At 39.7% G+C, this 22625-nt stretch overlaps 1 pseudogene; it reads right to left on the bottom strand.

Moving 5' to 3' along the window:
- Positions 1 to 6245: 6245 nt before the first annotated feature.
- On the bottom strand, positions 6246 to 6421 carry LOC132535470 (U2 spliceosomal RNA; annotated as a pseudogene).
- Positions 6422 to 22625: the final 16204 nt, after the last annotated feature.

Below are 22625 nucleotides of genomic sequence, written 5' to 3'. Positions count from 1 at the left end.
GCAAATGGAGTGGGGGGAGAGGGGAGAGTGTTGCATGTGTGGGCTGCTCATGCCCAGGTGTGTTTGGGGGGCTGTAATGTTAGAGACCATGGCTGAGGCTGTAATGGGGATAAGAGCAGAAGGAGACTGTTTGAGGGGCAGGCTGCAGACAGGGGAGCCCCTGAGTGTGTGCAGGGCTGTGTGTAAGTGTGGTGGCAGGGGGTTAGGGCAGGTGCCCCTGCTGGATGGTGAGATGGCAGCTGGGCTGGCCCAGGGATCCCTGGGCTGAAGGGCAGCAGCAGGGTGGTAGGAAAGTAGCGCAGGGAGGCACACAGTAGATGTTAGTTGGGGAGCTGGGAGACAAGGGGCAAGGGGGCAAGTTGCAGCCCTGGCTTGCCTAGGCCAAGGGCCCTGAATGAGTCCCGCTGAGGATGAGGAAGAAGAGGAGGAGGTGGAGGTGGAGGAGGAGGAGGAGGGGAAGGAGGGCAGCTGTCAGTAGGCAGCGGGATTAAGAGAGGCCTCCACTACGGAGGCATGTGTCCAGGCAGGCACCCACCAAAACTCAGGGGCAGCTCAAGGCACCCAGGGACCTGGTGTGGGTATCTCTGGGACGGGGACTGTCAGTCAGTCAGCAAGACTGTGTGTCAGTGCACATAGTGGGATAGGGGCCTGGAGGCCCTTGGCCCCCAGCCCTGGGCTGTCAGATGCCAGCCCCGTGGCCAGACACACACCACTCTGCCCATAGCCCCTTGGCCCGGCCCACCTGCACCTGCTTTGGCCTGGGGCTCTGGCTCTGGTGGCTGGCCACCACCAGCTTTGGCCTGGGTCTGTGGCTCTGGTGGCTGGCCACCACCCCTCAGGTCAAGTACAGGGTGGGGGTCATGGCTGCTGGTCAACTGGTTGGGCGGGGTCCCCATGACCTAGCAACCGCAGGAGCCCTCTGTGATGTCCTAGCCCCCGGCATTGTGTGCTGGCCACACTGGCACTGGGCAGCCCAACTGCCCTGCCACTAGGTCAGGCAGCAGCGCCCAGATGCCAGGGCCCTGGCACACAGGGACGGAAGGATGGGAAGACAGTGCTGACCGACGAGGGACCTTAGGGCTGGCAGCCAAGAGAAGAAAGGAGGAGGTGTGCCAGGGATTCAGGGAGCCGAGTCCAGAGCTGCCTGCATGCCTGCCTGCCTTCCTGGATGTCTGTATGCTGCCTATGTCCAGGGAAGTTTCTCAGGTCCCCTCCAGTCCTGTCCTCTCCTGTCCTCTCTTCTCCATCCTCTCCCCTCTCCTCTCCTCTGCACTTTGCTTCTCTCTTGTCTGTCCTCTCTTCCGGGTGCCCTGCTCACCAGCTCCAGCACTTGTGATGGTTCTCCAGTGACAGCTGCTCGCAACCCCTTCCACCCCCTCCCTTCCCCTGTCGTGACCCAGCTCACAGGGTCTCAGGCTCTTCCCACCCACACCCCTCACCACTTTCCCTGGTTCAGCCCTTCTGCCCTATTCAGCCGAACTGGCCCCTTTGCAACCTACCTGTGCAGCGTTGATTGTCTTCATCATTAAAGGAGAGATCTCCTTTTGTACTTAGCTTGGTTGACTAGTGAATGGATGGATGATGGATGGATGGATGGATGCACAGGTCAATGGACTGGTTTTGTAGAGGCAGAGCACCATCTAGGGGTACTTGAGACCGCTGGCTTCAGATCCCTAGTCAGCTGTCAAATGTAAAACATTAATTCATCAATAACAAAAATGAATAAGTACCTAGATAAATAAATAAATATAAAAACTGGGTTAAAACATACATGGCGTCTTTGCCTTTCTGAATATGGTTGCTGTGAGGATCTTAACAAGGAAAGCATTGTCCTGAGTAGCCCCTTGAAATAGTGGAATATTTCATTTTCCATTCTTTTTCTTTTTCTTTTTTTACTTTCTCTTTTCTTGATTATTTACTGAAAAAAATAGGAATTGAGAGGGAAGGGAGGGATAGAGAGTTTGAGACACAGAGAGACACCTGGAGCACTTCTGCACCACTTGTAAATATTTACCCCAGCAGCTGAGGACCAGGGTCTTGAACCCCAGCCTCCTGCACTGTAACATGAGTGCTTAACTGGGTGTGGCACCACCTGGTACCCTTGATGGGACACTTTTTTTAGCAATGAAAAGAAATTCTCGTGGCAAGGTAATAAATAAATGAAGAAATAAATAAAAGTACATTTACATTAACTCAGTGGAAACATACAGGGACATATACATGTCTGTTACCTGTATTACTTATTCATTTATTGATTGATTGCCTCAAGGGGTTATTGCCACAGCTCAGTGCCTGCGCCACGAATAATCCACAGCTCCTGCACTCCATATGTTCCCCTTTCGCTGCCCTTGTTGCTTGGTCACTGTGCCCCAGATCCCCACCTGCAGGGGTGTCACTTCACAGGCAGTGAAGCAGGTCTGCATGTGTCTATCTTTCTCTCCCTCTCTGTCTCCCCTTCCTCTCTCCTTTTCTCTCTGTTCTATCTAACAGTGATGACATCAATAACAATCATAACCACAACAACAAAAAACAAGGGCAACAGTAGTGAAAATAAATAAATAAAAACCTTAGATGTATTTACATTAAACCTATGTAATACTTTCATGTATAATGCATTCACACACATACAGTGCTCTATGTTTTTTTAAATGAAGTGATTATCTCTCTAGTATGTTTGAGTCTCTCCTACAACTCTGTTTTTTTTTTCCCTCCTCCAGGGTTATTGCTGGGCTCGGTGCCTGCACCATGAATCCACCGCTCCTGGAGGCCATTTTTCCCCCCTTTTGTTGCCCTTGTTGTAGCTTCGTTGTGGTTATTATTATTGCCCTTGTTGACGCATTTCGTTGTTGGATAGGACAGAGAGAAATGGAGAGAGGAGGGGAAGACAGAGAAGGGGAAAGAAAGACAGACACCTGCAGACCTGCTTCACCGCCTGTGAAGCGACTCCCCTGCAGGTGGGGAGGCGGGGGCTCGAACCGGGATCCTTACACCGGTCTCTGCGCTATGTGCCACATGCGCTTAACCCACTGCGCCACTGCCCGACCCCCTCTGTTTTGTTTTTTAATCCCTTCTATATGTAATACTTTGAGGTTATTTAATTTGATATATGTGTTCAAGGATTCTTATTACTGTTTCCATCTATAGCCAAATTACCTACATTTCTAAACCAGATTGCTTAGCTTATATGTTCTATATAAAGAGCTGAAACACATGGACTTGTATAGGTTTAAAAGGCCAGATTTTGGCAAAATTATAGTGGTTATCCTTGAAGGGAGGTGGAGAGTGGTGAGAGTACTGAACTGTGGTGGTTGGTGAGGTATGGAACTACACATGCTTTTGTAATCTTATGATCTTTTAAACCATTTAATGACTTATAAAATAAAAAAAACAAATAAACCAAAAACAAAAGGAATGACTCACACCTAAGTAACCAACTTTTTGTATAATCATCTTTCTGGAAGCCTCTCCTGCTCAGGGATTATTTCCCAAACATGTCTTGTGAAAGACAGTTCAGAGACATGCTTTGGAAATCCAGAGATATTAATGAACTGCTAGGTTAAGACGAGAGACCACACCCTATTTTTGTAGCCACAATTGATATTCAGAGTAAGGCCTATACCATTTTACAAGGATAGAGTTGTAGCTCTTGCACCATTTCCCTCAGCATCTGGGAAAAAGCCCGGTGAGAACGCCAATGCACACACAATGCCTCCTTCCAGCTTTCACTCGTTCTGATAACTTTGTGACTTTTGAGTTCACCTGGTCTTTCTTTAGTCCTTTCTTGTAGAAGAACTTTTCCTTCTCTATTTAAAACTAGCTTGAATCAGCAAACTACAGTCAAATGATTCGTTTAGAAAATGCCAGATAAGCAGAAGTTAGATACATTCTAAATATTGGCAGCATATAACCTTGTGGAACACATTTTTAAAAGAGCATTTTCCTTTTACTACCAACACTCCTGAGGGAAGAGGGGTGTGTCATAAAGACTTTGCTGTTTCCTAGTAAAATACATATTATTTATCAGAGTGAAGAAATTCTACAGTTTTTGAGAGTTTAATAATAACAAGAAACTACTTTCCTTTTCTTGCTACGCAAAGCCACCCATTAGTTACCAAACTCATTCCCAGTTAACAAAGAGAAGGAACAGAAAACTTATATGTAAACACATGAAAAAAGAAAAAAAGTGTGCTGATTATAATTCATCATAAGCTATAAAAGATAATTTTAGACAACCAAATCATCACCAGAAAATATCCCATTGCATTTCTCCTTGAGCCAGAGAATTTCAAGCTTTCAAAAGTTGTGAAAAGGAAAGTAAAGAATTTTCCACACTAGCTAAGCTTTCTTTTCTTTTTTTAAATATTTATTTATTTATCCCCTTTTGTTGGCCTTGTTTTATTGTTGTAGTTATTATTGTCATTGCTCTTGATGTAACTGTTGTTGCATAGGACAGAGAAACGGAGAGAGGAGTGGAAGACAGAGAGGGGGAACGAAAGATAGACACCTGCAGACCTGCTTTACCTCTTGTGAAGCAACTCCCCTGCAGGTGGGAAGGGCAGAAGGCTCAAACCAGGATTCTTATTCTGGTCCTTGTGTTTTGCAGCCACTTGCACTTAACCTTCAGCACTACCTCCCAACTCCCTCTAGCTAAGCTTTCTAAGGGCCCATTACCATAACCTGAGATAATGTCTCCAGTTAGCACCACCTTTGAGTTTTGATCCATCTTTCCGCATCCACTCCCATAAAGCAGACATGGTACTCTGACCAAGTCGGCAAACTCACCGTCACTGGTGTGCTCTTCCTTTCCCATTCAGATGTATTTGTGTGTGTGGTGTGTGTGTGTGGGGGGTTGTTCTAGTGAACCCATGAGTAGGAATAGCCCACTACTATATCATGCTCAATTTTAACTAGACTAACTATTTCGCAGCTCCAGAAAACTGGAGACAATTGGAGATCTGTTTATGGCTGTCCCCAAGGGCAGGGTTATAAAATACCTGAAAAGGGTAGTCAGGCAATAGTGCAGTGGGTTAAATGCATGTGGCACGAAGTGCAAAGATCAGTGTAAGGATCCCAGTTGGAGCTGCTGGCTCCCACCTGCAGGGGAGTCACTTCACTTCACAAGAGCTGAAGCAGGTCTGCAGGTTTCTGTCTTTCCCCCTCTCAGTCTTTCCCTCCTTTCTCCATTTCTCTCTGTCTTATCCATCAATAGTAACCACAATAAAACAAGTGCAACAAAAGGAAATAAATACTAAAAAAAAAAAAAAAAAAAAAAAAAAACCTGAATAGATCCTGTCATTGAGACTAAGGGTTTCTTTGATTGAAGAAGAGCTTTCTGTGGTTCCCAACTTTCTTTTATCCTGCTGCAGTCTAAACTGCATCTTGCAAAGCCATGTGGCTACATCTCTGCTCTCCTGTGCCCCCCCCCCCCCAGAATTTAGGCAGGTTAGTGGCACAGGGTGGAGTCAGTATAGACCTAATTTAAAGGCAGCAGTTGTCTCATCAAAAACAAATGAAGGGGGTTAGGCAGTAGTAGCACATGTGGCACACAGCATGAGGGCCGGCATAGGGGTCCTGGTTCAAGGCCCAGGCTCCCCACCTGTAGGGGAGTCCCTTGACAGACAGTGAAGCAGGTCTGCAGGTCTATCTTTCTCTCCCCTTCTGTCTTCCCCTTCTCTCTGTCCTATCCAATAACGAACAGCATTAACAATAACAATAATAGCCACAATGAGGCTACAACAACAAGGGCAACAGAAAGGGGAAAAATGGCCTCCAGGAGCAGTGGATTCATGGTACAGGCACTGAGTGAGCCCCAGCAATAACCCTGGAGGCAAAAAAATTAAATTAAAAAACAAAGAAATAGTTTTAATTTATCCGGTAGGCCTCATTAGGGTTGCTGTTTCTGCTCTCCTGCCCTTTTAAAGGTCTCAGTACTCCCTGACTTGCTCCATCTAATCTTTTGGTGAAAAGCACTCAGGAATGTTATTACAGTCAGAAATATTTTTGTAACTGTGTGCTAGTCTCTGAAGGAGCAACAGATCAGCTAATCACTGTTAATTGTTCTTCACTAGATATTTGTATTATCACCCATTAAAAAAGAATAATAGTGTTGTAATATTTGACACACAATTGTTTTAAAGCATGGCTTATTTTAGGAGACAAACTCAAAGATAGTTGTTTCCAATACCTCTGGGAAGTTATATCAAACATACTCGAGTTGTATATAATTTCATGCTTCTTTAAAACCCAAGAGGTTGTCAGTCCTGGTCTACTCTGCGGTTTTTTTTTTTTGGAGTGGACGGAGCAAGCCCCTATTCCAACTCCTAGCTCCAAAAATCCATTTAATATATTGTCCTCGGATAGAGGACGTATCAGATATTAAACTGATAAGAACAGAGTACTCTGCGGTTTTATAGGAAACCATCCTTTCCTTTTTTTTAATTCTTACACATTTTATTGTGTCTAGTGATGTTAGAAAATGCTTAGAACGACACAGAATAGGAAGCTGACTATATTCTTTCATGCATCATAATGTCTCCTCAAGGATCTCTCACTAGACCAGAGATACTCAGCCCTTAGCTTGCATTAGAACCACCTAGACGTTCTTAGAAACAGATTGCTGACAGAGAGAACTTTTGCTTGTCTGATATCTTCAGAGTTGGTGAGGATTCTTCCCATCTTAGAAACATCTTCCAATTTCACCCAAATATAATATTCTAAGGGTAGAACAACACCTTCTTTTTGGATTCATTAAATCACACTATTTCTCCCATACAGGAGATAGTTAATAAATAATTATTTAAAAATTCTGGGACTAGCAGAGTGGCATAATATTTGGCTAATAAGGCTCTATGGGGCCTCAGTTAACAGTAAACTCAGCTACCACAGAGAAGAGTCTAATTCCATCTGTTAGCTTTGACATTTTTTGTGTGTTTTTTTAATTTATTTTTTATTTAAGAAAGGATAAATTAACAAAACCATAGCTTTGCCATTTTTGTGCAATTGGGAGATTCTACTTTTGAATTTGAAAATAAACTTTGTTATTTTTCTTCAACAAAGTGATTCAGGTTTATGTATGCATCAAATCCTAATTCCTTTCCTTTACATGCAAGTAGCCAAAATAGGATAAGATCTAACAAATTGTTAAATCTAGGAGGAATCATACATTGAACTTTCCTTTAAATTCAATTAACTTGTATTTACATTGAATTTAATGCCTGTGTATATATATGACTGGGAAGTTGTTCAGTGGTAAAACTCATCCCTTACAAATGTGGCAGGTCCAGGTTTCTATCCCTGAAGAACATAAAAAAGAAAACCAGAACATCATAAATGAATACTACTATGGTCTCTCATAGAATTGCACAAAAAAATCATAGAGACACATTTTATTCTTAACAATTTTTCACTTTCTCTTGGGGGTGGGTAGGATAAAAGATGAAGCAGATTACACTTTTGTCTTTTCTTTATGAACAGACGACATCCCAACTTCAACAAGGCAGCTAAAATTAGACAAAAAGTGTTCCTTATAATGGAGGTGTCTTTTTTTTCCTTTCTTTTTAATTTCCCTAGCAGCTAAGGCAAACCTGGTTCATGTCTACCAAAACTGCCTCTTTCTTTCTGACACCCAACAGCTTTACACTTCCTTCCCTTCCTTGTAGGTGTGGCTGTGTTAATAAAATTCTTGCCAGGAAATGTGGCTGTGAATGGTGTAAACTACAGCCATCTGGGGTGAGACAGACAGACAGACAGACAGACAGACAGACACACACACACACACACACACACACACACACACTTCCCACAGGATTCCTTGCTCAGAGCAGGACAGACAAGAAGATAGAAGGAATCTGGTCTTTGAATGACCCTACAGAACAGAATAATCCACACCCTCCACTATTTTTACTTCGGCAAGAAATAGACTTCTATTGAACTAACCTATTAAGACAGAGATTTTTTTTCTGTTGGAATTGCTCTTAGCTCTCCATCCAACATCCTAAATTCCCAAATTAGTATGCTGTAGCTGATTCCTGTCATCATAACATGAAGGAGCACATTTTGATAAAAGTATCACCTGCAACAATTTAGAAGTCAAACAACATAGAAATTCATATTCTAATGTTATCCCTTATAAAGAGGAATTGGATTGTGATAGTTAATGACTGCCTTCGCAAAAGGACAATGAGAATGCAACTAGTATTGAGTACTTCTATTTTTCTTTTTTTTTTTTTTTTTACGATTTATTTATTGGTCAGAGAAAGAGAAGACCAGAGCTTCACTACAGCAAATTCAGTGCTAAGGATTGAAGTCAATAACTCCTGCTTCAGGTTCCAAAATCTGTTTCTGTACCTCCTTCTTGGGCATGAGAATTTCTAAGTAGAGACAAAAGGAAAATAGATAAAGGGGGTTTTTGCCATTTGTAAAAGCTGATAGCCATCTGAACTTAGCAGTAGAAAGACAGCTGGTTTAGAAAAGTCAATTAAACAAAATGACTTGGGTCCACACGGTGGAAAGACTGGTAAAGCATACAAGTTACTAGGCTCAAGGACCCTACTTCAAATTCCAAATCTCCATCTGCATGTGGGAATTTTCAGGAACAGTGGGATAGGTTTCAAGTCTCTCTCTCTCTCTCTCTCTCTCTCTCTCTGTCTGTCTCTCTCTTCTCTCTCTCTCTCTTTCCCCCCTTATTTCTCTTTGTCACTATTATAATTAAAAATAAAATAAAATAAAATACCATGCAATGGCTCAGTGAGTAAAGTGCACATGTTACATTGTTCAAGGACCAGGGACCCTGCCTTCAATGGGAAAGCTTTAGAAGCAGTGCTATAGGTGTCTCGCTATCTCCCTCTATCTTCCTATTTCACACCCTGTTTCTCTGTCTCTAATATATACTTAAATAATCTTCTTGATATATAAGGTGTTTTTTTTAAATGACTAATGAAAATGATGACTTTCTCATATAGACATCTAGCCCAAGCAATAATCCTGGTAGTAAAAATGACAAAACCAATATTTTTTGTCATTATTGTTGTTGTTATTGATGTCATCGTTGTTGGATAGGACAGAGAGAAATGGAGAGAGAAGGGGAAGACAGAGAGAGGGGGAAAGAAAGACAGGCACCGCAGACCTGCTTCACTGCCTGTGAAGCGACTCCCCTGCAGGTGGGGAGCTGGACCAGGATTCATCCTTTCATGCACTAGTCTTTTTTAAAACCTGGCTTAAATAGAATGCTTCACACCCAGACAAGTCACTGAAAGTCGAAATGAAGACTAGACAAGGCAACAGTTAACACCCTTCAGAGGAGGAGTCCACTTGATGCAACTAAGTTCTCCCCAAGCTCTAGATACAAGTGACTCAGCAGAGAGAGCCATCACCACCCCCTGCCACAGAACTCACAGGGGTGCTGGCCAGAGCATGCCAGAAATATTAGCATCTCCTGTGGAAGCACAGGAGGTGTTCCAAGAGTCCCTCAGGACAGTGGGAAAGTAAGTCACTATGGCAGAAGGGAGGGGGAGGATCTTTAGTTTCTGTAAGTAAGTCCTTAATGGCAGTAAGCCATGGGAGGGGGCCTTCTTGCTGGGATCTCCTGACGCCCAGGAGGAGGCACCCAGGTGACTTGTCTTACCAGACCAGACAAGGTGACAGCCTTGATGCAGCTCAAAGTGCAGCTGAAGTCCTGCCACCCCAGGGGCCCTGGAGCCACCCCCTCCCCCAGCCCCTTCATATTTACCATGACTAGGATTTATAGGGCTCCTGAACACTGGGGAAGGCAGTGAAGCAGGTCTGCTAGTGTCTAACTTTCTTCACCCTCTCTGTTTTCCCCTCCTCTCTCAATTTTTCTCTTTCCTATGAGACAGCAATTACAACAACAATAACAATAATAATGAAAACAAACAACAAGGGCAACAAAAGGAAAAAAAGAAGCCTCCAGGAGCAGTGGATTCATAGTGCAGGCACGGAGTCCCAATGATAACCCTGGAGGCAAAAAAAAAGATGGAAACAGCCCATGTATCTAACACTATATAAAGGATATGTGATTATACATATATATATAGAGAAAGAGAGAGATGAGAGAGAGGAGAGATATACAAATCAACTTTTCATAGCTGAGTAGTATTCTATTGTGTGTATATATTTTATATTCTTTTTTTGGAATGGGGCAATGAGGGGATTGTGAGGTCACATATAGATGATATCTCTGCTTCAACACACTTTTTTTTACCTAGAGAGAAAGATAGAGACAGAGTCAGGGGTAGATACCACAGACCAAAGCTTCCTTCACTGCTGTCTCCCATGGGATGCTGGGCTTGCACCTGTGTGGCACACAATGCAATGCAGGTGTCATATCTCCTGAGCTATATCTCTGACCCTCAATACAGTAATCCTTATTGAAGTTTATAAACAAATAAATGTCCCAGAATACCATGCACAGTCAATTTGAATTCTATTTTATTTAGTGTCACTTTATTCCTTCCTGTGTTTATTGTTAGAATGATGGTACCAAGTCTAATTAGTAAATATACAAAATTTTTCAGCATATTTCAATTGTTCTCTTACTTTTTATTTTGTTTAATTGTCATTATGGTTATTACTGGGACTAGACAAATAGAAAGGAGAGAAAGATAGACATCTGCAGACCTGATTTATAACTTGTGAAAGTGTCCCCCCTGTAGGTTGGGAGCAGAGGAAGGAGCGGTGAGCTCAAACCCAGGTCCTTGTGCATTGTAATGTGTATAATACTCAAATGGGTACACCACTACCTGGCTCCCTTTTAACACTAATTTAGGCATTTATTGTAGATTTGATGATAAATATTTGGCATGATTTACCCCCATCACATGATTTATTTATTTTTAAAATTGTCCAAAAATCTAAAAAATGTCTTCTCTTCTTTTAGTTCTTGTATGTATCCATCCTTGTACATTTTTTTCTTTACCTTGACCTAATTTTATTTACCTAAATTAGTAATACTTCTTTTAAAGAGCATTTTTCTATGATTATACTGCTTAGAAGTACTAGCTTATAAAAAACCTGAAGCCAACTATGTTTCCTTCAAATCTTAGCAAAATATATTTTTAAAAATGTTATCTTGGGTGGAGGGTAGATAGCATAATGGTATGCAAACAAACTCTCATGCCTGAGGTGCCAAAGTCTCAGGCTCAATCACACTCACCACCATAAGCCAGAGCTGAACAGTGCTCCGGTTAAAAAATAAAAATAAAAATAAATGTTATCTTAATAAAAATGCTAATCTCAAATCAGCAATATTACTCATCTGGACAGTTCACCTGGTTTGTCATATATGCATGCCAAGTTCAAGCTTGGCCTCCCTACATGGTAGATAGTTTGGTGCTGTGGTCTCTCCATCTGAAAAAGTCATCCAGGAGCTGTGAAACCCCAGTGTCATTTCGGTTCAAGTAGATGTAGCTCCCAAACAAAAGCACCCAGAGTAGATCTGATTATGTTGTTTTAGAGGCATTGTTCTAGAAGTATCCAAAGGATCCATTCCATCTATTTCCCAAATATTTCTGAGAATAAAATGTCAACACAGATCAATTTAAGATCAGACTATTGAGCTACACATACAGGGCTTTGGACTGACGTTTACAATTTGAAGAACAAAGTGCTAATATTTCATACATCCTCTTATGGACTCTGGATTCTCTTTCATGGAATGGTCTCTTTGGTTTCTTTCTCTGAATTCTTGTCACTCTGAAATTGACTCGCTGAAATTGAAATCTATTTCTTTTGGATACACTGTCTTTTAGAGACTTGCATGCTTCAAGATGTCACTAAAACTACTTGTGGTTTTGGAGACAATCTCATTCTCAGGTCAAGTAGTAACTAGACTGGGCTTTGGAGTAAAGGAGCTACATAGTTTACAACTGGGTCATAACTGTTCACAAGATCAGGCTTATAAAAGGAAATTAAGGGGAGTCAGACTGTATCATAGCAGGTTAAGTGTATGTGGCAGAAAGCGCAAGGACCAGCATAAGGAACCCTATTCAAATCCCTGGCCCCACCTTACACATGTGGTGAAGCAGGTCTGCAGGTGTCTGTCTTTCTCTCCCTCTCTGTCTTCCCCTCCTCTCTCCATTTCTCTCTGTACCATCCAAGACCGACATCAATAACAACAACAAAAAAAGGGCAACAAAAGGGAAAATAAATATAAAAACTTTCTTAAAAGTAAATTAATATGTATGCTAATATATAGCTTTTGTCTGATCTTATTTGTATCATTGAGAGGTAATGACAAAAGAGCTGTCTATCTACCTACTTATCAATTATCTATCATGATAATGAAATTCATTTTAAGGAATTGATTCATTTTATTGTGCATGACTTGGTGAGATCAAAATAAGATGAAGTAGGAAAATAAGCTCAAGATTCAGATATTTATTAAATGATTCAAAAATAGTCTGCTAGGAGATATATTTTTTCTTGCTCAGGAGAGGTATGTCTTTGTTATATTAAGGCCATCACCTGACTGCATGAGGACTGCCAACATAATGAAAAGTAGACCTTTTCACTTGAGTTCAATGATTCAAATGCTAATCTCATGCAAAAACATTTTAGAAATCTGGGAGAATAATGTTTGACCAAGCATATGCCCACAAGGTCCAGACAATCTAGTATAATAAAATTAACCATCACATCATCTCTATATGCTTTCCGAAGATATAGACTCTGGGAAGAAAACATTTGAAGTTCTTCCTGGCTATGCCAGTTATACAAAAATCATTTCTTAGACTCTAAAGAACTCTTCTACTTCTCACCACACAACTTCTTCAAAAGTAAGACTTTTTCCTGCACCAGGAGAAGCACTATTCTTTTTTTTTTTTCTTAGTTATACTGTTTTGCAAGCCTCATACAAGGTTAATATTCTCATCATGTTTATTTACTTTCTTTGCTCCCAAAACAGTATCAGTGAAATGATTTTTGGCTTCCTTGCCCTATATCTAGATGTCCCGTGAAACCACTTCTCAGTATTTAACATCCAAGATTAGTTCTACACTTAAATGATCAGATTAGAGATCCAAGAAACTGCACCATGGGCCCAAAGGCCTTGACCTAACAAGATACAATTATTCCAGCACCAGTTTTTTGAGTGAAAGTGCTTCTGTGTGACATAATTTATATTTTTTAATTTAGTTCTCTGTTTTGCCTAGGCTCTTCAACAGAGGCAGATTTTCTTGTATAACAGAAGTGATGATAACCTCAGGCATGAGTCTTATTGCCTTCCTCTTCATTGAGTTTGATATGAATTTTTGTAACCTTATTGAAACCATTTCTGAAGGCTGTTGTCTTTCATGGAAATGGAGTCCCAGTAGAGATCCTACTTTTTTCTCCATGGCTGTCTGAATATTCATCACTTCTCTCACAAATTTAGGAAAAGGGACTGCACTTTATTTTTTTATTTAAGAAAGGAGACATTAACAAAACCATAGAATAAGAGGGGACTGCACTTTTTATCTTTAACATTCCTTCTATATATCCCTAGTAATAATACATATCCCTATAAAATAATACATCTGTTAAGGATGAAGGCACAATTTTGTTTGTTTACAAAACAATCTTATATTAAAGTACTTGTTTCTGCACAGTATAGTCTTCCTTTTTGTCCCCCCTTTCTTATTCTCCTGAGATTTATATCTATTTCTGATTGTGTTCCCTAAGCCCTCCGTGAAAACAGGAAGGCAATGAACTCATTTGATTTTTGTTTGAGCAATACCTGTCTTTTCAGTCAGTAAATTGCTCTGAAAACTCTACTCTCTCTGCCACTGACCTTTTTATTCCTCCCATGCTTGAAAAATGTCTTAATATTTGTCTTAATGTCATCTGCAATCTTCTTTTCATTTTCCACTTTTCCTTTTCTTGTTGTATTTTTCTTTTACACTTCAAGCTTCAAATTCACTTATATATTCATAGATTTTGCATGAACTTCCTCTCCGATACTCTTTTTGCATTTGGGGCTGGTTGTGTGAGAACTGCCTCAATAACGTTACATTCAAACACAGTGCATTAGGGTAAAATGATTAACTTTAGCTTTTTGTTTCTATCTCAATTTCCAATGGGAAGTATTAAAAAGTATATTTACTTAATCAGTCATGAAAACAAAATTATACTCAACCTACTGTGCTTTAATGCTTAAAATTTATCATAATTAAATTCAACTAAGAAAAAGTACACTCTTATTAACATTATGTTTGTCCCACCCTCCCTGTCCTCACTCCTGCCCACTCTTCCCTTTGCTAACAGTATGATTTTTTTTAATCTGGTTGCAGATATATTCTTAAATACATTGGAAAATCTCTCTGAAATATTTTTTTCTGCAGTAAGATGGGGCAAATGTCTATGTGGGATTTTTTTTTTCTACTTTTTCATATATACCATTGTCAAAAATGATAAATGGCATAGTTTCATAGAACAACTGTGTATTTTTCAATGCTTTCTGCTTATGCAATGGATTTTTTTTCCAATAAGAAAAACTATAAAGTATCCATCAATGGGACCCTGCCTGGGCAAACTTTTACAATGCAAGAGAGCTGTCACATTGACACAGGGAATGGAAAGTTCAGCTTCTCTGCTGTTGTGTGGTCATGTGCATAAGTTCCACTACCTTAAGGAAGGTGAACTCAGAAACTTACAGTACTTTAAAAAAGTTTAAATTGTATCAAGATTTCTAGAAAACATAAAACAAGTGGTCAAATTTTTGTTTGGGTTTAAAGCCAAATAGAGATGAATCATGCTGAGACTTGGAAAAAGAAAAAAAGAAAAATAAACACATTGCCATTTACTGAGTGCTTAGCAATTCTGAACAGTTTTAAGTAATTTAGTCAGATCAAGTGGTGTAATTGTGAAAGACAAAAAGCGTGGGGCAGGGCTAGATAGCATAATCATTATGCAAAGAGACTGTCATGCCTGAGGCTTCAAAGTCTCAAGTGCAATGCCCCACACCACTATATGCTAGAGCTGAGCTGTGCTATGGTTAAATAAATAAATTAAATGTGTGTTTAAAAAAATGTAAGGGAGGTATTATTGGTTCCATTTTATAGAAAAAGGAAAATCAGATATAGAGTTACCACAACCTATTCAAATTCTTAAAGTGAAAAAATAGCAGTGATAAGTTTGAACTCAGACTGTCATACACTGTAGTTCAATCTTTCACCTCATACACCCCAGCAAGATGCCCCTGGCTTTCCATCTATCTATCTATCTGTCTATCATCTATCTGATTTATCATCTATTCAAGCTGAATCATCATCTATCTGGAGTCGATCTTCAACATCATCATCTGTAAGTTGCTGTTCCCTATCTACAAATAAACAGAAACACCTAGCTAGCATAATCTCAAAATTAGTGGGTATACCAATGCATACTAAGATGTATATAAGCTATGCTGTAGCTTCCCCTTCACTTGCAAAGTAAATAATTAAATTGTTAAAAGTGGACATATATTAGATTCCTTGTTCTTTTTTCATATTGGACAATTTCTATGAATTTGTCTTCAACATCAATAAATCTATCTTCCATGAACTTTAATCTGTTACTAGGCTCATCCGGTTCATATTCCATTTCACATCATGTAGTCTTAAATTGGAAAACTTCTATCTTTTTCCTTTCTTTGGTACACTTTTTATTCCTTTTGTATTATGAGATGTTTATATATTACAGAATTAAGATGCATTTTATTTGCAGTCACTAAATAGATATAGAATAATCAATATCTGCTGAGTACAATACTAGAGGTGTCTCAGGTTTTTTTGAAATTTCTTTTGATAGAATGCTCTTAACAAAATTCTTTATTTTTTATTGCATGCTTAGTGTGATGAGTACTTCTTTTTCATTTTTTTCTTTATAAAGCCTTAACATTGATCTGTAAATATCACAATGCAAAACCTGAGTTGCACATAGGCCACAGTAGTGCACTATCCCAGTGAGCTACTTTGCCAACCCAATCCATATTTCTTTTATTCTGGAATCTATATGAGGGCTTTTGGTCTTGACATTTGCACTATCAATTTCAATATAGAGTTCTTAAAAATTAAATTCCCAATTTGGGGCATTTTCTCCTCAGTCTCTTTATTTAAACTCTTCTCAATCAAGTCTGTGACCTAGGGCTGCCAATGACAGCCAATGACAATGTATCTTAGGGATAATTAAATGAAGTCCAATTTTATAGGAGGTAATTATATCCATATTTATCAAAGTGAAAGACCCAACAAATCACATTTATTTGCATTTAAATTACCAATAATGACTTGTTCCCACTGATAGCACTACTTGAGAGGATGGGCCAAGGTAGAGGAACACTATCTTACAACACTGTTCTCAGGTGCCCCACTGTTAATGAACACTACCAGAATTACAATTGATTAAAAAGTGGCTCATAGTTATTACTCTTTTCTGTAATCAACCTGCCCAGCTGTACCTGTAAGTCTAAACTCACCAGGCAAGAAGCCCTTGTCAGCCTGGCTCTAGATTGTTTTATTTATGCTTATTTATTTATTTATGGTCTGCAGGGCTATTGCTGTGGCTCAATGTCTGCACTACCAATCAACTGCTCCTGGAAGCTATTCTTTCCCTTGTTGTTTTTTGTCATTGTTATTATTATTGTTGTTGTTATTGATATCATTATTAGATAGATAGAAATCGAGAGAAAAGGGTAACAAAGGGTAAGAAAGATAGACACCTACAGACCTGCTTCACCACATGTCAAGGACCACCCTGCAAGTGTGGACCCTGGGGCTGGTACCGGGAGCCTATGCTGGTCCTCTCTCTTTGCACTATGTGCACTTAACCTGCTGCACTCCTGCTTAACACACTGCATTACCTCCTGCCCAACCCAACTTGCATTTTTTTTTAACTTGAGAATATCACATTTAATATAAATCACAGTAGCACTGAAAATGGCTCCAGTGGGGAGGCCTCATTCAGTTTAGGCAACTAAGGGGAGTAGGGTTTCCTAGTCCTCTCCCTGAAGCTAAGTATTCATCTGTGAAATGCAGGATCTGGAGAACAGAGGTATATTCTGAAAGGGAAAAGAACTAAACTCCCAGCCTATGTTAGAATCAAAAACTGCTGTGCTCAGGCAGCAGCTACAAGGTCACTCCAACATAAGGAAGGCTGGGATACTGTAGGCTTCAGGAAGACAGGTACCATCCCTTGGTCAACTTTGCCCATAGCACCTAACACATAGGTCCTTGATTACTATGTGGTGAATCAAAGTGAATGCTCAGGATTATTTACTAATAATTGGGTTCAAGAATCTATCAGGGAAAACAAAACCAACAACAACAGCAACAACAACAACAACAAAACAACCTTAGGTAGACTTCCGGAGGTGAAGCTACAGCAGCAGCAGCAGCAGATCTTTTTCTCTCCTCTTCTCTCCTCTCCCAGATCAACAAGGAATACCAAATGAGACAACCTGGGATGAAACATGACAGGACTAGAATGACTACAGAAACCCACTAAATCACCAGTGAGTACAAACACGTGTGGCTGGTGACAGAGAGGAGTGTAGGGAGAGATAAAGTGACTGCTAACAGTCAAGCAGTTTATCAGTTGAGACATCACCTCCAGTCTGCTCCACCAACTGGGGGAGGGCTTAAGGGAGGAGAGGATTCCCCAGAGACTCACTAAGTGCAACTCTAAGTCTCCATGACTACTGCCCTCAGAATCTGGAGCAGTGACAGGGAGGGACACCAGGGGACAGAGATCTAACCAGGAAACTCAGGAGAAGACCTATACCTCCATGGCATAATTGAGGAGCTGTGAAAGTCTCTTTGCATAGCCATTGGATTATCTCTGCCACACCCAGATTTATCTCTTGGTCAGGAGTCAGTGATTAAGCTAAGAAGTCTACTGATAGTTTAAAAGTCCTCAGGCTCCCATAGCCTACAGGGAAGAAAAAAAGAGGCTTTTAAACCACTGAGCTCCAACTCAGGGATTAAAATACTATTGAAACAACTGTTAACTTGCACCACTGTGAACTCTTTAATTAATTTACTTAGACACAAGTCAATCCAAGCAATAGTGATCAGTAATTTTAAAAGTACTGAGAGTGGGAACTCATAATATATAAAATGGTTAAAACAACAAGGAGAAATATTGGAGAAATGAACCAGGACAAGCGTCCAGCTAAAAGTCCCCCAGAGGTTGAGGCACAAAATAACGAGTTCAACATCCAAACACTAGCTAAGGAAATAATCACAGGAGTAAAGAATTTGAAAAAATTGTAATCAGAAATACAGGAACAACAAATGAGACTATGGAATAAAATACTAATTATCTTATGGTTATTAGAGAGCTAAAAGCTGAAATCACTGAGCTAAGAATGCAACTAGCTGAACAAGCTAAAATAGTATCAGAACATGGCAACAAAATAGATGAACTCCAGAAAAGATAGAGGGCAGAGAGAATAGAATCTATGAGGCTGAAGACAGAATTAGCAAGATTGAGGACAAGCTAGAGACAACTAAAAAATAAGTAAGAGATCTCAAAAAGAGATTAATAGATGCTGAAAACAACAACAGTGTCCTATGGGATGACTTCAAAAGAAACAATATATGCATTATTGGCATACCAGAGGAAGAAAGAGAAAGAGAGGAAGAAAGCATTCTCCAGGCCATAAAAGCTGAAAATGTCTCTAGTCTAAACAACATCAAAGACATAAAGATTCAAGAAGCCCAGAGGATCCCAAACAGAATTAACCCAGACCTAAAGACACCAAGACATATCTTACTTAGAATGGAAAAGAATAAGAGAATCAAGAAAGGATCCTGAAGGCTGAAAGAGAAAAACTGAGTCACCTACAAAGGAAAACCCATAAGATTAGCAGCAGACTTCTCCATACAAACACTACAGGCCAGAAGAGAATGGCAAGATATCTATCGAATGCTCAATGAGAAAGGCTTTCAACCAAGAATACTATATCCTGCTAGACTGTCATTCAGACTAGATGGAGGCATCAAAACTTTCTCAGACAAGCAACAGTTGAAGGAATCAACTATCACCAAGCCTGCCCTGAAAGAAGTTCTGAAAGGTGTCCTATAAACAATCAGACCACCATAAGTAGGACATATATCAGAATACTCTAAAACTCTACAAGAATGGTGTTAAAATATCTTCAATCTTTGATATCAATAAATGTCAACTCACCTATTAAAAGACACAGAGTAGGAAGATGGATCAGAAAATACAACCCAACAATATACTGTCTACAGGAAACCCACCTAACTCAACAAGAAAAACAGAGACTTAAGGTGAAAGGATGGAAAACTATCATACAAGCCAATGGCCAACAAAAAAGGGCAGGAACAGCTATTCTCATATCTGACACGATAGACTTTTAAATAGATAAGTTTTAAAAAGATAGGAATGGACACTACTTAATGCTTAGAGGATCAATCAATCAAGTGGACTTAACAATTATTCACATCTATGCACCCAATGAGAAGACATCTAAATACATCAAACGTCTACTGAAAAAGCTACAGCAATATATTAACAGAAACACAGTCATAGTAGGGGACTTCAACACCCCACGCTCTCAACCTGACAGACCATCCAGGCAGAAAATCAATAAAGACATAAGGGAGCTAAATGAAGTGATAGATAAACTAGAACTATTGGACATTTTCAGAGTCATTCATCCCAAGAAACTGGAATACACATTCTACTCAAATCCACATGGGTCATTCTCAAAGATAAACCATATATTAGGCCACAAAGTCTGCATCAGCAAATTCAAGAGCATTGAAATCATCCGATGCATCTTCTGAGACCACAGTGGAATTAAACTAACATTTAACAATCAACAAATGATTATTAAGTCCCAAAATATGGAAGCTCAACAGTACACTTCTTAACAACTTCTGGGTCAAAGAGGAAATAAAGGAAGAAATCAAAATGTTTCAAGAATTCAATGAAAATGACGACACAAGCTATCAAATTATTAGGGACACAGCTAAGGCAGTACTAAGAGGGAAGTTCATAGCTATACAAGCACACATTAGGAAACAAGAAAAAGCACAAATAAACAGCCTTATTGCACACCTTAAAGACCTAGAAGAAGAAGAGCAAAGGAACCCTAAAGCAACCAGAAGGACAGAAGTAACTAAAGTTTGGGAAGAAATAAATAACATTGAGAGTAAGAAAACCATACAAAAGATCAACAAAAGTAAATGTTGGTTCTTCTAGAGAATGAACAAAATTGACAAACCTTTAGCCAGACTCACAAAACAAAAAAGGGAAAAGACTCAAATAAATCGGATACTAAATGATAAAGGAGTTATCACAACAGACACTGCAGAAATTCAACATATCAAGTGAGGTTTCTAAGAACAACTATATGCCACCAAGCTAAAGAACCTGGAAGAAATGGACGATTTCCTAGATACCTACCAACTTCCAAAACTAAGTAAAGATGAAGTGGATAACATGAACAGGCCCATCACAGCTAATGAAATTGAAACAGTTATCAAAAATCTCCCCAAAAAGAAAAGTCCTGGACCAGATGGTTTTACAAATGAATTCTACAAAACCTTCAAAGAAGAACTAATACCTTTACTTTTAAAAGTCTTCCAGAAGATTGAAGACACTGGAACACTCCCTGCCAGCTTCTATGAAGCCAACATCACTCTGATACCAAAAGCATACAGGGACACAACCAAAAAAGAAAAGTACAGACCAATATCTCTGATGAACATAGATGCGAAAATACTGAACAAAATTTTAGCCAACCGGATAAAGCAGTATATTAAAAAGATTGTTCATCATGACCAAGAGGTGTTTATCCCAGGCATGCAAGGTTGGTTTAATATACATAAATCAATCAAAGTGATCCACCACATCAAAAAAAGCAAGACCAAAAACCACATGGTCATATCAATAGATGCAGAGAAAAGCTTTTGACAAAATCCAACATCCCTTTATGATCAAAACACTACAAAAATGGTAAAAGATGGAAAATTCCTGAAAATAGTGGAGTCTATATATAGCAAACCTATAGCCTACATCATACTCAATGGTGAAAAACTGGAAGAATTTCTACTCAGATCAGGTACTAGACAGGGCTGCCCACTATCACCATTACTACTCAACATAGTGTTGGAAGCTCTTGCCATAGCAATCAGGCAGGAGCAAGGAATTAAAGGGATACATATTGGAAGAGAAGAAGTCAAACTCTACTTATTTGCAGATGACATGAAAGTATACATAGAAAAACCTAAAGACTCCAGCAAGAAGCTTTTGGAAATCATCAGGCAATACAGTAAGCTGTCAGGCTATAAAATTAACATTCAAAAGTCAGTGGCATTTCTCTATGCAAACATCAAGTTAGAAGAAATTGAAATCCAGAAATCAACTCCTTTTACTATAGGCACAAAAACAATAAAATACCTAGGAGTAAATATAACCAAAGAAGTGAAAGACTTGTATACTGAAAATTGTGAGTCACTACTCAAAGAAATCGAAAAAGACACAACGAAGTGGAAAGATATTCCATGTTCTAGGGTTGGAAGAATTAACATCATCAAAATGAATATACTACCCAGGGCCATCTACAAATTTAATGCTATCCCCATCAAGATCCCAAACACATTTTAGGAGAATAGAAAAAATGCTACAAATGTTTATCTGGAACCAGAAAAGACCTAGAATTGCCAAAACAAACTTGAGAAAAAAGAACAGAACCAGAGGCATCACACTCCCAGATTTCAAACTGTATTATAGGGCCATTGTCATCAAAACTGTTTGGTACTGGAGCATGAATAGACACACTGACCAGTGGAATAGAACTGAGAGCCCAGAAGTGGGGCCCCACACCTATGGACAGTGAATCTTTGACAAAGGTGCCCAGACTATTAAATGGGGAAACCGGAGTCTCTTCAACAAATAGTGTTGGATACAGTAGGTTGAAACATGCAGAAGAATGAAACTGAGTCACTGTACTTCACCAAATACAAAAGTAAATTCCAAGTGGATCAAGGACTTGGATGTTACACCAGAAACTATCATATACTTAGAGGAAAATATTGGCAGAAATCTTTTTCAAATAAATTTTACCGACATCTTCAGTGAAATGAATCCAATTACAAAGAAGACTAAGGCAAGTATAAACCTATGGGATGACATCAAATTAAAAAGCTTCTTCACAGCAAAAGAAACCACTACCCAAACCAAGAGACCCCTCACAGAATGGGAGATCTTTACATGCCATACATCAGATAAGAGTTTAATAACCGGGAGTTGGGCTGTAGTGCAGCGGGTTAAGCGCAGGTGGCACAAAGCACAAGGACCAGCATAAGGATCCCGGTTTGAACCCTGGCTCCCCACCTGCAGGGGAGTCGCTTCACAGGCGGTGAAGCAGGTCTGCAGGTGTCTATCTTTCTCTCCTCTGTCTTCCCCTCCTCTCTCCATTTCTCTCTGTCCTATCCAACAATGACAACAACAATAATAACTACAACAATAAAACAACAAGGGCAACAAAAGGGAATAAATAAAATAAATATTAAAATAAGAAAAAAAAGAGTTTAATAACCAACATATATAAAGAGCTTGCCAAACTCAACAACAAGACAACAAATAACCCCATCCAAAAATGGAGGGAGGACATGGACAGA

Source organism: Erinaceus europaeus, chromosome 22 (genome assembly GCF_950295315.1).
Source record: "Erinaceus europaeus chromosome 22, mEriEur2.1, whole genome shotgun sequence".
Lineage (NCBI taxonomy): Eukaryota > Metazoa > Chordata > Mammalia > Eulipotyphla > Erinaceidae > Erinaceus > Erinaceus europaeus.
This window is presented reverse-complemented; position numbering and strand designations above follow the sequence as displayed.